We start from the raw sequence: 13207 nt of genomic DNA on the forward strand, positions 1-13207 counted from the left end.
TGAGAAGTGCATTTACCAAGGGCCCAACATCCATTACAAATGTGCACTCAATTATTCAACTTGTGTAGACAAAAGTTAAAATCAAAATGTTATCCTCAGTAGCCAGATTTGAGGCTAAAAATATTTGCTTTGACAGACTCAAGTACAGAGAGATAAAACATTTATAGGCACAGCCAAATCAAATTAGAAGCTAAGAAGCAGGATAGGAGTTACAATTTGCCTGTCTCTCCTTTGTCTTTCATATTTTCATGTACTGATTACTAATGACTGAAAGAAAAATTAGTCAAGTACTTTTATCAACATCACTCTTCAGAGAGTTCAGTTATACTTACAGGTTTTGATGCCTTAGGACAAAATAAAAAAATAAAGTTAGAAATAAAATATTCTTTTTGATATTTTGTATTATTTTGGATCATTTAAGATATCCGGAGAAAGTAAGTATGTATAATACATATATTCATATACACATGACTGTTTTTATTTATCTGTACTTATACATGTCTTCATACATACATATCTCTATCTATATGTAAACACATTCAAATCAAATTACATTTGTCCTTTTGTATGACAATGAGATCCTTTTTAAAAAGACAACATCAATGTTAAAATTCCTCTTGGGTTGCAGGACAAGAACAAAAATGCCTTCCCTTCCCCACTTATCCAAATGTTTTCCATTCCCTGGGTAACATTCTTAAAGCTATGGATGTCAAGTTTTTATTTAAGTCTTTAATCAATTCTCTATATCTTTTCAGAGTGGGGAGGAGATAGACAGGAGAGTACACTGGTCAAATGCAAAAAAAATAAGGATAGCCATTGTCTATCTAAACATAGACAGGGTAATGTTGACATGATATAGTCCTTGCGGTGACTTTATATCTCATACACCTAAAAATTCCACATTTTATTTGTTTTTAAGGTATTGACATCATATGTGTGTTTTCAAAATTCTTACATGATGTTGTAACATTTGAAACTTAGAATTTTTAGGCTTCGATGGCTTAATATTCAAATATATTTCAGCTGTTCTTGAAGAAAACGAATAGCGAGAGCTGGGTGGTATTTTGGGAAAGATGGGGGAGCGAGAATAAGAGCCTCAGACCTCTTTTCAGAGAGTCAAAAGAAGGAAACCAGCTTCTAGCGTCTTCAGGAGGGATAAACCGCATTGCGCAGGTCAGAGATCCTGATGGAAATGATAGCGGAAACTGTGGTCCTCTAGAACGCAGTCAGAAGCAAGCCCCCCTATGAAGGGACACGGACTAGAGGGACCTTCATAGGTGAGCGACTCTTGTGTCCAAGGCATCCTACGTGGGACCCCCTCGTAAAACCGTCTCAGCAGAGCTACATCAGTAAAGGATTATTTTTGTCATTTTTATGAACTATTAAATAGAATTTCTGGGAGGTTAGGTGCCCTAATTGGTGCTATCTGACCAGCAAACAACCACAATCAGATTCAAGTCCATGATTACTTACCCCAAGTCCTTAGAGTTAAACCCAGGGCCAAACCTGGGCGTTTTTGAGTGCATGTACTCCATAACGTTGGAAGGGACAACTCTGACATTGCACTGCTCTTCCTCGTTCCTTTTACTTTAGCTCAAGTAAAGCTTAGCTCAATAGGATTTCAGAAATTGGAGATTGACTCTTCTCCGAGCTATCCCTCATTTTCAGCATAGTTTAGAGCCGCTAATGTTAAATTTAGAAGACTCAGTAATGGTGTGATTTCTTGCTTAGCTTGTAGATGTTTGATTAAAACATTTGATAATGACCATAAAGGGTACATTCTTGATTGTTTATGACATAGTTTAAAAAGCAATTTCATTTTGTATGTCTATGTGTGGTGTGTTTCTGTATATGTGTTTGTGTTTATGTATACATATGTGCGGAGGCCAGAGGGCAAAAGTAAAGGACTCACTCAGTCACTCTCCACTTTATTTTTTGATGCAGTCCTTCATTGAACCTGGTGCTCATTGATTAGGGTAGATTGTCTTGTTAGAAGAGCACCCAGGGATCTGCCTGTCTCTGCCTCCCCTGTACTGGCATAACAAATGCCTGGCGCTGCACCCAGCTTTGTATGTGGGTGCTGGGAGTCTGAACCCAGGTCCTCATGCTTGTATTGCAAGCACCCATGTCTCCACCAAAGTGATTTCTGCTCAGCTGAACTGAAAGCAGATGTTTGGTCCCATACTCCATCTTTCCCTAAGAGTAAATGTCATTTTCACATAAAAATACCAGAGAGGAAAGATGGCTTGGCCTGATCTTGTTTGTCCAGTTGAAGTATTGTTGGACTTGCTCAGCCTTGATTTGGAATTGAAGGTTCATAAGACAAATTTAAAATTCCAATTGTACTCAGCAAAGTCACCTATTTTTTTTTTTATTTTATAATTTAATTTAATTTTACATATCAGCCATGGATTCCCTTGTTCTCCCCCCTCTCGCCCCCCCTCCCGCCTTCCCCCCAGCCCACCCCCCATTCCCTTCTCCTCCAGGGCAAAGACTCCCCTGAGGATTGAGTTCAACTTGGTAGATTCAGTCCGGGCAGGTCCAGTCCCCTCCTCCCAGGCTGAGCCAAGTGTCCCTATATAAGCCCCAGGTTTCAAACAGCCAACTCATGCACTGAGTACAGGACCTGGTCCCACTGCCTGGATGCCTCCCAAACAGATCAAGCTAATCAACTGTCTCACTTATCCAGAGGGCCTGAGCCACTTGGGGGCTCCTCAGCTATTGGTTCATAGTTCATGTGCTTCCATTCGTTTGGCTATTTGTCCCTGTGCTTTTTCCAACCTTGGTCTCAGCAGTTCTCACTCATACAAACCCTCCTCTTTCTCGCCAATTGGACTCCTGGGGCCTGGCCGTGGAACTCTGCACCCGGTTCCCTCAGTCATTGGATGGGGTTTCTAGCACGACAATTAGGGTGTTTGGCCATCCCATCACCAGGGTAGGTCAGTTCGGGCTGTCTCTCGACCATTGCCAGCAGTCTGTTGTGGGGGTATCTTTGTGGATTTCTGTGGGCCTCTCTAGCACTTTGCTTCTTCCTATTCTCATGTGGTCTTCATTTACCATGGTCTCCTATTCCTTGTTCTCCCTCTCTGTTCTTGATCCAGCTGGGATCTCCCGCTCCCCCAAGCTCTCTTTCCCTCGACCCTCGCCTTTCATTACCCCCACTCATGTCCATGTTGTTCATGTAGATCTCCTCCATTTCTCTGTCATTGGGTGATCCCCGTGTCTTTCTTGGGGTCCTGTTTTCTAGGTAGCCTCCCTGGAGTTGTGAGTAGCAGTCCAGTCATCTTTGTTTTATATCTAGTATCCTCCTATGAGTGAGTACATACCATGTTTGAGTGACAAAGAGAACAAGTGTAGGAAGAGCTGCATGCTTCATTATGGAGAAAATCCATAGAATATATTGTTTCATTTTATAGCTGGGAGCTTGGGATAATAGTTTTTAACAGGTAAATCTATGTATCTTTGTCACAGGAGAAAAACTTCCCATTGTCTAATAACCTTAATTATGGTGTTGAGATCATTCTGCTAACAAAAAAAAAATGAAATCTGTCTTTCAGACATGCTCCTCTGTGGCACAGGCTCAGCTTTATTGACTGACATTGCTTTTATTTATTAACATGCATTGATAATTATCAATTGCTATAATCTAGCTCCTGCTATATGACAATGATAGCTAATTTGATTGAGCAGTGTGACTGTATTATACATTTTTAAAAATCTCAGATTTTCTGTTGCTATTATATAATCCTCAAGAGTTGGAAATTTATATTTTTGCAAAGAGTTTTTTTTTCCTGGCTTATATTCCAAGATGCTGTAAGATGCAAGAACAAGGTGCTAGCCAAACTTTATTTTGCACAGTCTCGTTTTATGGCACTCTGTCCATATGAAACTCATGTAATCCAACAAGAGGGAGATCGCACTACCAAAACTAGAACATTCTTCCATTCCTGAGGGCATTGTCTGCATGATCTAAATGATTCCCCCAAAGCTCCAAGCTACCAGCATAGCCAGACTGAGGCCTGAGCCTCAACATTGGTGTGGGTGGAGAAAACTCATTCAAACCGTAGATACAACAATTGCTAATTTTATTGGGCAGTTATTATTTTATTATGTACTGTGCTAAGCCTGAACATTTAAATTACCTCATGCTGTCCTGATAGGAGTCTTAGGAGGTATATGTGACTATTAAACACTTCATAGATGAGCCTAGAGTTGAAAGTTGCCTGAAGTTACTGAACTGGCAAATGACTGAACTAACATGGGAATCAGCCTGCCCTAAAGAGAGTTGACATTTTACTATTTGTCTGCACCCTGTGTATGTGGCTCACATGGTGAAGGCAGCATTTGAGAAAGTCTTTAAAGTAGTGTCATCTCTTGTTTCATTTAATTAGTACCAATATTATTCTTTCCATCTGTCAGTTTTCTGTTTATCTCTCAGCCTCTGAGCCAAATTCCTAACAGAGATTTTAAAAATTTCCCTAGATAAATGTTAAGATCTGAAGCTGTTTAACCCTGCACAGATGAATTCATTTTTATAGAGTTGAAAGAAAAAAATAAATAAACAAACTGGAAAATTAGAGCTTGAGAGTATTTGGGGCCCAATACCATTACTATAGCAATTAACAAAAACTAATCATTTTCATTTTATATGTAGATTATTGGCTTGTGTTTTTATTTTAGTTTAAATTGTTCACATTAACATAAATACACAGACGAAAGGGAAGTAACTAATTTGCATTTTATAAATGCAATTAGCATTAATAGAATGTATGAACTCTGATAGTCTAGATGACACAATTGCATTAATCCTCATCCTGGGGTAGAGTTAAGTGATTCAGAATATACCCCTTTCTAATTGGATTGTTCTGACAAGGACAGCTCAGGATGATGTGCATTTAGAGATGAACAGAATATGACTTCCAGAATTTTAATGACATAATGAGTTTTTTTTTAGCTTTCTATATATCATGCTTTCAAAGATACCTATAAAATTATTTCTACAATACTTGTTTTCTCCTGCTTAGAAATTTCATTTCAAATAAAGTATTTCTCTTTTAAAAAAAATACTTGCTGGCTGTACCCAAGAGATGGCTTATATAATTGTGTTATTATTCAAGTAGGTTTTAAGATCTTAAGAAAATATTCCATTTACAGATTCTCTAGAAACAGTAATGTCTAATTCAGTGTAAACATGACACTAGTTCCCACAAAATAAGTTTAATCACCGACTATGTGCAGCATCTCTCACTGTTTTGTGTTCCAATAAGCCTTAAATTTTTGTATAGTTCAGTGGTTTTGTGTGCTGACTATAGCATGTTATTATTTTTTAACTCATGAGAATAACCTTTTCTTAGGAACATGGTATCTATATTACTACAGCCAGGAACGTCTAAAATATAGAGGGTTCAGCAAGTGCTCTCATACTTTAGAAATGTTAAATATAAAGAATTTTATTCCATATTGCTCCAAACTTAGAATTTTCAGGTCTATTAATCAGAAAAAAAATCTCCATCTTGTTGCTCATGAGGTTATTGCCACACTTTCCCCCTTTTTAAATAATTTTTGATGATAAAGCAATGCCACTTGCAGCTTAATATCAAATTCTCCCTGTAAGGAGATTTTAGCACTGTAAGTACTCATTGCAATCAATTCCCTAACTTGAAAAAATGGACCATACTTTTCACATTGACAGACTATAAGCCTAAATACAGTGAGAAATCTATTTGTGCACACAGATGTGATAATTTTATATAAACTATCAAGAAATTCTAGATAGATGATGCTAAATTACTTCCTTGTGTTAATGTATTTTTTCTTTCTTTATTGTCCTCTTTTCCAACTCCAATTCATAATGCTGAAGAAATCTGTAAACTATCCATACATAGTTTCAGTAATAGATACTATATTTGACCTTTCTTGGTCTTTTAAGGTGGTCATAGCATAATTCCACAGACAAGATGATTCAAATGAAAGAGCCATTTTCCCCGTGCTTGCTGATGACCACCACCCGCTTAGAGTTACAAGCCTTGTGTCTCTGTGTAGACATTTCTCCTCTCCTCCTAAGAATGTTGGTGAATTTTGGATAGATAGATGACCTCGTGTAACCTTTGTTCAAGCACAGTCCCATCCTAACGTATTTAGAGTTGTGACTTCAGAAGCTTTGGAGGTGACACAATTCAGCCAATAAATGGGTTAATTGTGTGACAATCCAGGTTTGCTCATTCTAATTCCATTTCTGTGGGAAGATATAATTATACATCCATGCTTCTCAGTTCTTAGTATAGCAGTGAGATAGAAACAGAATTTTTAAAAGTAGCCTGTGGTTCTCATGTTCGCCTTCCTTAGATCAATATTATGCATGAAAGCTTCAATAGTCTGCATTCTAGAAAAAAAATACAACATGGAGTCCCAGACTACTTTCAACTGATACCTATGGGAAATATCTTTGTTGAAATAAGCCACTTGGATTTGGAATATTGTTTGTTTGTCTGTTTTTAACTTGTGGCATATAACTTATTCTGATCAACATGTGGCTATAATCCTTGCTATTCTAGTAAATCAAGTTAAGGGTCTTTAAACCCTAAGAGTAAAAGTTTGATACCTAGTTCTTTATCTTCTTTTTCAACTGGCTCCCAAACCAAAAAACAAATTCTCTTATTGATCAATAAAATGGACATATGAAATTATCTGAATTACACATGTTATTCTGAATATAAAAATAGTATACATTCAAACTGATGCTTCAAAAATAGAAAGAAGCCAAGTTATAGCAACATACCACTGTTACACTGATCACATACTTCAATTATCACTACATGTTTGAGACTGTATCATTACACTTTCAAAGATAGGATGCATCCCAACAAACTGAATTATGGTAAATATACTAAATCAAGACATTTGCAATCATAAAGAACATTTACAATGATATGGAAATTTATGTCACAGCTTGTCTAGAATGTATGTGACTGAGTATGATCCCAGTACCACATATATACAGACACACAGAAATACAACCCATGAATGGTATGGTAGAGCAAAGCATAATAAAAATATATGTATGAAATACCATTCAAATTATATGCATAGATCTTCCCAGAAATAGGAAAATCTGTAAACTTCCATTGTTACCTGCTATGATTTTATATCCTTGAATAAATGACTTGTTACTTTTTTCTTTTTATTGAATATAGATATTTTTCTCACATAATATATCCTGATTATGGTTTTACCACTTCTTTTTTTTTTTGGCATTTTTTTTCTATTTCTTTTTTTTTTTATTTTGCAATACAATTCAGTTCTACATATCAGCCATGGATTCCCTTGTTTTCCCCCCTCCCATCCCCCTCACCTTCCCCCCAGCCCCCCCCCCCATTCCCATCTCCTCCAGGGCAAAGCCTTCCCCACAGACTGAGTTCAACCTGGTAGACTCAGTCCAGGTAGGTCCAGTCCCCTCCTCCCAGGCCGAGCCAAGCAATCCTGCATAGGCCCCAGGTTTCAAACAGCCAACTCATGCAATGAACACAGGACCCGGTCCCACTGCCTGGATGCCTCCACTGGATCAGGCCCTCTGAATTGGTGAGACAGTTGATTGACTTGATCTGTTTAGTTTTACCACTTCTAATCCTCCTATTTCCTCCCTATCTCCCCTCCCATCCAGATCCACCCCCTCTCTGTCTTTCATTGGAAAATGAACAGGCTTCTAAGGGATAATAAGAAAGAAGATAAACTATAATAAGATGAAACACAAAACAAACACATTGAACAAAGCAAACAAACATAAGGAAAAGAGCTCAAGGGGAGGCACAAGGAGCAGAGACCTGCTCATTCATACACTCAGGAATCCCACAAACACAATTAACTAGAAGCCATAATACATACACAAAGGATCTGTAGGGTAAAAGGAGAGGAGAAAAATATAAATAGAATAAAATAATGATAGAGTCATACTGCCACCATTTTGGAAATCATTGCACTACTTCATAGCTATCTTATATCTAACGTACTCCATTTTATTACTGATCAGATGAAGCATTGATTCAGTCACTCACACCATTTAGATAATAGAGTCCACATGGCATCTGTATATGGTGAAAGAATTTGGATCTAAACTTCATTATTTATACACACAACCGAGAGGCCACTTGAAAGAGCACAGCCTGGGAGCAACTATAAGAACAATCATAGCAGCAGACAGGAGAGCAGCTGGGAGAACAGCAGGCTGGTATGGTGGGGTTATTCTTGAACAAAGAATTCAAGCAGGTTAGCAGTCTCTGGGAAGGCCCTGCAAATGATATCAAGTCGTGTAAATAGTAGCTGGACTCGTAAAATGAAGGGCAAATTTTGTATTCAGCAGCTCCTGAGTTTGTAGCATATTTATTGATCTTCTCAGTAAAAGCTATCAATACTGTGCTGTAGCCATAAGGTGATAGATAGCCTTGTGAATTGGCTTACAAACATACTTGAAAATAAAAGTTCTAATTGGTTAACAGACCAAAAAGTAAAATGCTGTACTCTTATTTGTGAACAAAAATAAGTTTTATCTGATGTGTTCATTATTCATACTTGATTAGGAAGTTAGCATTTCAGTGTGTGTGTGTGTGTGTGTGTGTGTGTGTGTGTGTGTGTGTGTGTGTGTGTGTGTGTGTTTTGTTTCCTAGCCAGATGCTTTGGTCTTTGAAGACAGGAGCTACATTTTTATTAATAGATAGCTTTAAACTTATTATTGCACCTTCTTACTGTTGTTCTAGTACAAAACATTGAATAAATGATGATTCATTTACTTAAGCTGATGTCTAAAAGTGAGACTTATACAGTATAGACAAATGATTGACAGTGTGTAGTCAGACCAGGGTAGAAGTTTTACCCCTTTCGTTTACTGTGTGATATTGGATAAGTCGCTAAAACACTTTAATTGTTATGCTTTCGTTAGTCCCTACCTTGCAGGAGGTTAAAGAGTAGCACTTAGTATTGTGCCTGGAACATGGCAGAGATGTGGCAATGGTAGGTATTACCATCAGTCTTGTAATTTTCACAATGCACTATATAAGATTTGGCAAAGAGATCAACACATCACCATTAAACAACCAATACCCTATTTTTTTTTTGTTTTTATGTATTTTGGATATACAAGGATAAAATCTCATTTGTATAATGCTGAGTTACATTTTTAAGACTCTTCATACTTTGTGTCTAAAATTATCAGAGGGATTGCTAAGTCAAACCTCCCATTCATTATCTATACTGCATTATCTATAATGCATTATAATCCTTCAATGCATTATCTATAATGTTCTTGATATGGGTCAACTCTAAATTTCTATTGGAAGCAGGGATTTCACCATTTCATCTTCAGTCAGGGGCCTCCTTTAAACTTAGGGTATTACCAATAGGAGGGGTAGTCACTGTAGAAATAAATTAAGGAGCGGGTGCTTCTTGAGTTGGTGCCAAATCCTTTTGCCCATCATATCAACATTGCCCCCAAAGAAGAGTGGAATAATGCTTCTCTGTGTTCCCCAGCCCCTTACATGTATGTCTAACCTGATAGGCCCCGAGACAGTGGGCAGAAAGCTGCCAGGTGGCAAAGCACTCAACAAATTCTTTTACAAATAAATGAATGAATGAGACAGAGCAGGAGATGAGGAGTACAGGCATTTCAGGAGAAATAGCATTCTCGATCTGAAGCTGAGACTGTGTGGCTGCTCAGTGAATTGAGGTAACACTTTGCAGTTAGATGGAATGGTCTACATCAAAGAACACTAAAAATAATATTTAAGGTAAATAAATGTAAATCATTGGAAGTAGATGATGCATGAAACGTACTTAAAATAGAAGCTGTAGCCTTAATCTAGTCTTTGCTTGATTTTGGTTACTGACCTTGTTGAGGAATTCAGGCCATCTTGGGCCTGTTCTCTTTCACTTATGCCTCTGGGTTTATAGACAGAAGCTCATGATTGTCAGAGTTTCCCATCTGGTGCTTTACACTACTCTCCCTCCACTGTGTTTGAGCATCAGCTGGAGAGAACACAGCATGAAAGTCTGTAGAATCACCTACTCAGGAAATCTCTTCTGTGCATGGGGAGCTGCTTAGTCTTACTGCAACTTGATAAGCCTTGTTTTGTTGAGTATTGGAGATCTGCCCTTTAGGAAACAGAAACAGAGGAGTGGATTGGGGGATGGGAACAGAAGAGGGATGGGGGGAGGGACTGGGAGGAGAAAGGGGAAACTGCAGCCAGGATGTGAAATAAATAAATTTAATAAAATAAATGAATTTAAAAATATAATAAAAAAGTATCACCTCCTATGAGAATTAGCTACATTTGCCATAGAATATAAGCAGAGAAATGAAAATCCAGTCCATGGCTAAGAAAGGAGCTTAAAACTCTAAGTTCTCACCATACTTTCAATCACGGCTTACTAGAGATGTCTTCTGATAGATCTGGAAGACTCATTCTGGTTTATAATACAAATCTGGTTAATGAAATAACTAGAATGCTGTGCTACTGAGCTGTATATTAGGCTTCGAACTTTACTATGTGTCACTATCTAGTTATATTGGTACTGATATTTATTAATTTATAGATTTGATTTGTCTAGGAATAAAATAGATTGTGATAGACTAGAATTAGACAGTAGTCTTTAGAAAATAATAGTTTAAATTATGATGGCAAGTCTCAAATGTCATCATATTTACTCATATTTATCATTGAAAGAAATTGTGTTATTTTCAGCAAATTCTCATATACAGTGTGGCTGGAACAAAGTACTATGTCCTGTGGATCAAACAACAAACATTTGTCTGTCACAGCTGTTGAAACGGCAAGGAGAGAGGAAGGGCATTGACCTTTTCCTCTTATAGAGACATCTATTGACACCACTGTAGGAACTGTTCCTTGTCAATATCGTGGTTGTGGGGATTAGAAAAGCAACATAATGGTTTCAGAGCAACACAAACACTCAGTCTGGGTCATAATCATAGGAAAAAAAAGCACTTTAGAGATAAATGCGCGTGTTCAAAGTTGATGGTCAGGAAAGTTTTAGGTGGCTTGAGAAAAAAAAGCTTCAGTAAGGAAAAGACACAGAGTCAAAACAAAAGAGAAATCTTTGAAATCTTCCCTTTCTTCTCAAATGTGTATATCATTTCTGATGCTCAGAAAAACTTACCTTTTTAGAGGCTACACTGCATTGCTTAGATGAGAGTTAGGATTCAGAGCTCCTGAGTTCCAGAGTGTATTTTCTTTCTTTTAATTTTTTAAGACTTTCATACATGAATACTCTATTTTCATAATTTCTCCCCTTTCTGCCATCCAACTCCTTTTGTGTTTTCCCAACTCCCTTTCATATTCATGATTTCCTATTTTTCTATTATTGTTACACAATGGCATGTTTTATTAAAATTTTATAGTCTATTTATGCATTGAATTCAGTTACCACATTTTGGTTTCTTAAAAAGGCAAATAATACAGTTTAAGCTATGGTTACCAGGATATATTGGTTGTGAATTATTGAATGAAATGCAAACTTCATGGTTAGGTCTACAGTCTACAAATTATTGTGTAAATAACATGGTCCTCATGATGATTGACAAATCACAGAGTTTTTTTTTTTCAAGCCTACAGGTGACTGATTGCCCTGCACCTGTTATTCAGTTAATGCGCAGACAACAATGCCCTAGTGATGGATTCATGTAACAATTTGCAAACTGCAGAATCAGCAGAGGGGATTTGCTAATAAGGGTGAAGGGAAGGAGGGAGGGAGGGAGGGAGGAAGGGAGGGAAGGAGGGAGGGAGGGGGAGGGGGAAGGGAGGGAGGAAAGAAGAGTGACAGTATGGGGAGTGAAATTCTGATGGAACACACTATTGTAAAAGGAACAGTAATGGGACTGCTGCTGCTGCACCTGCTGCTGCACCTGCTGCTGCTCCTGCTGCTGCTCCTGCTGCTGCTCCTGCTGCACCTGCTGCTGCTCCTGCTGCACCTGCTGCTGCTCCTGCTGCTGTTGTTGTTCAGGTTAAGTCTAGGTGGGTGATCTTGATGAAGTTGAACTTGCACAGATAAACTGGAAATTGTGTTATGAAATGGACAAAGGGTATTACATTAGACATCTGAAGTGATACCATCAAAACTTTCACGTTTCAAGTTTACTTTCAAGTTTCACTTTAAACTGCTGCTTAAGATGTTTCCAGACACTGGCTGTGCAAACAAAATAAATGAGCTGCTATCAACATAGAGTGGATGACAGGAAGGTGGCAAAGATATTAGGGCAGAAGGCAACCACCGTCCAAGGTACTTATGGTCATTTTTGCAATAAAATGGAATACTTTTTAAAATTTTTATTTTATTAGAGATTATAATTACATCATTTCCCCTTCCCTTTTCTTCCTCCGAACTTTCCCATATATCACCCTCCCACTCTCTTTCATATTCATGGCCTCTTCTTTTTCATTAATTGTTTCTACATACTTAAGTGTATATATAAATATATATATATTGCTTACTAGATAAATACAGCATGTTCAGTCATATGTATGTTAATACTCTTCATTTTCAATTTTCCAAAGTTTTGATTATAGTGTAGAAAATACATATTTTTTCATTTCTCGAAATATCTATATCCAAAAGTAAGAGTTTTTAATATTTTGACAAAATGCCCTGACATTTTTGTACTTTTCCCCAACAATTATTTAGATCATGCTGCATAGTTTCAGCTTTTAGTCATGTCTATGGCTACTTTGTTGTGCAAAACAAACATTTTCTACTCTAAGCAACTGGCTTGTGTGCACATAGAACAACAGAGCACATTGCTAAATTACTTTTGTGGAAGGCAAGGAATTCATGGTTCATTTTACTTTTAATCTTGTCCTACACAGCAATGAGAAAGGGAGAAGTAGATTAGATCTCATTTTTATTGGACACTTGGAAGCATTTTGGAAAAACAATACATCTGGGGCTATGAAGTAATTATCACATGTCCACTACAGTTCTCGAAAACATGGTGTTGGGTGGGGGAAGCATTGGCTTCAGCAGCTTTCTAAGATACTCATAAATCTAAATAACACAGATGAAGCAGTCAGAGTACAATGAAGCACTAAATTATATCAACTCCTGACTACAGATTAGTATAACATAAGTTTCCTGAGGAATTTGGATTAGGGCAGAGTAGGGATTTAAGATTTCAAGTCTTATTCCTGTGGTTCTGTCTCTCTAAGAA

Source organism: Peromyscus californicus, unplaced genomic scaffold (assembly GCF_007827085.1).
Source record: "Peromyscus californicus insignis strain IS unplaced genomic scaffold, ASM782708v3 Scaffold_23__1_contigs__length_62951481, whole genome shotgun sequence".
Lineage (NCBI taxonomy): Eukaryota > Metazoa > Chordata > Mammalia > Rodentia > Cricetidae > Peromyscus > Peromyscus californicus.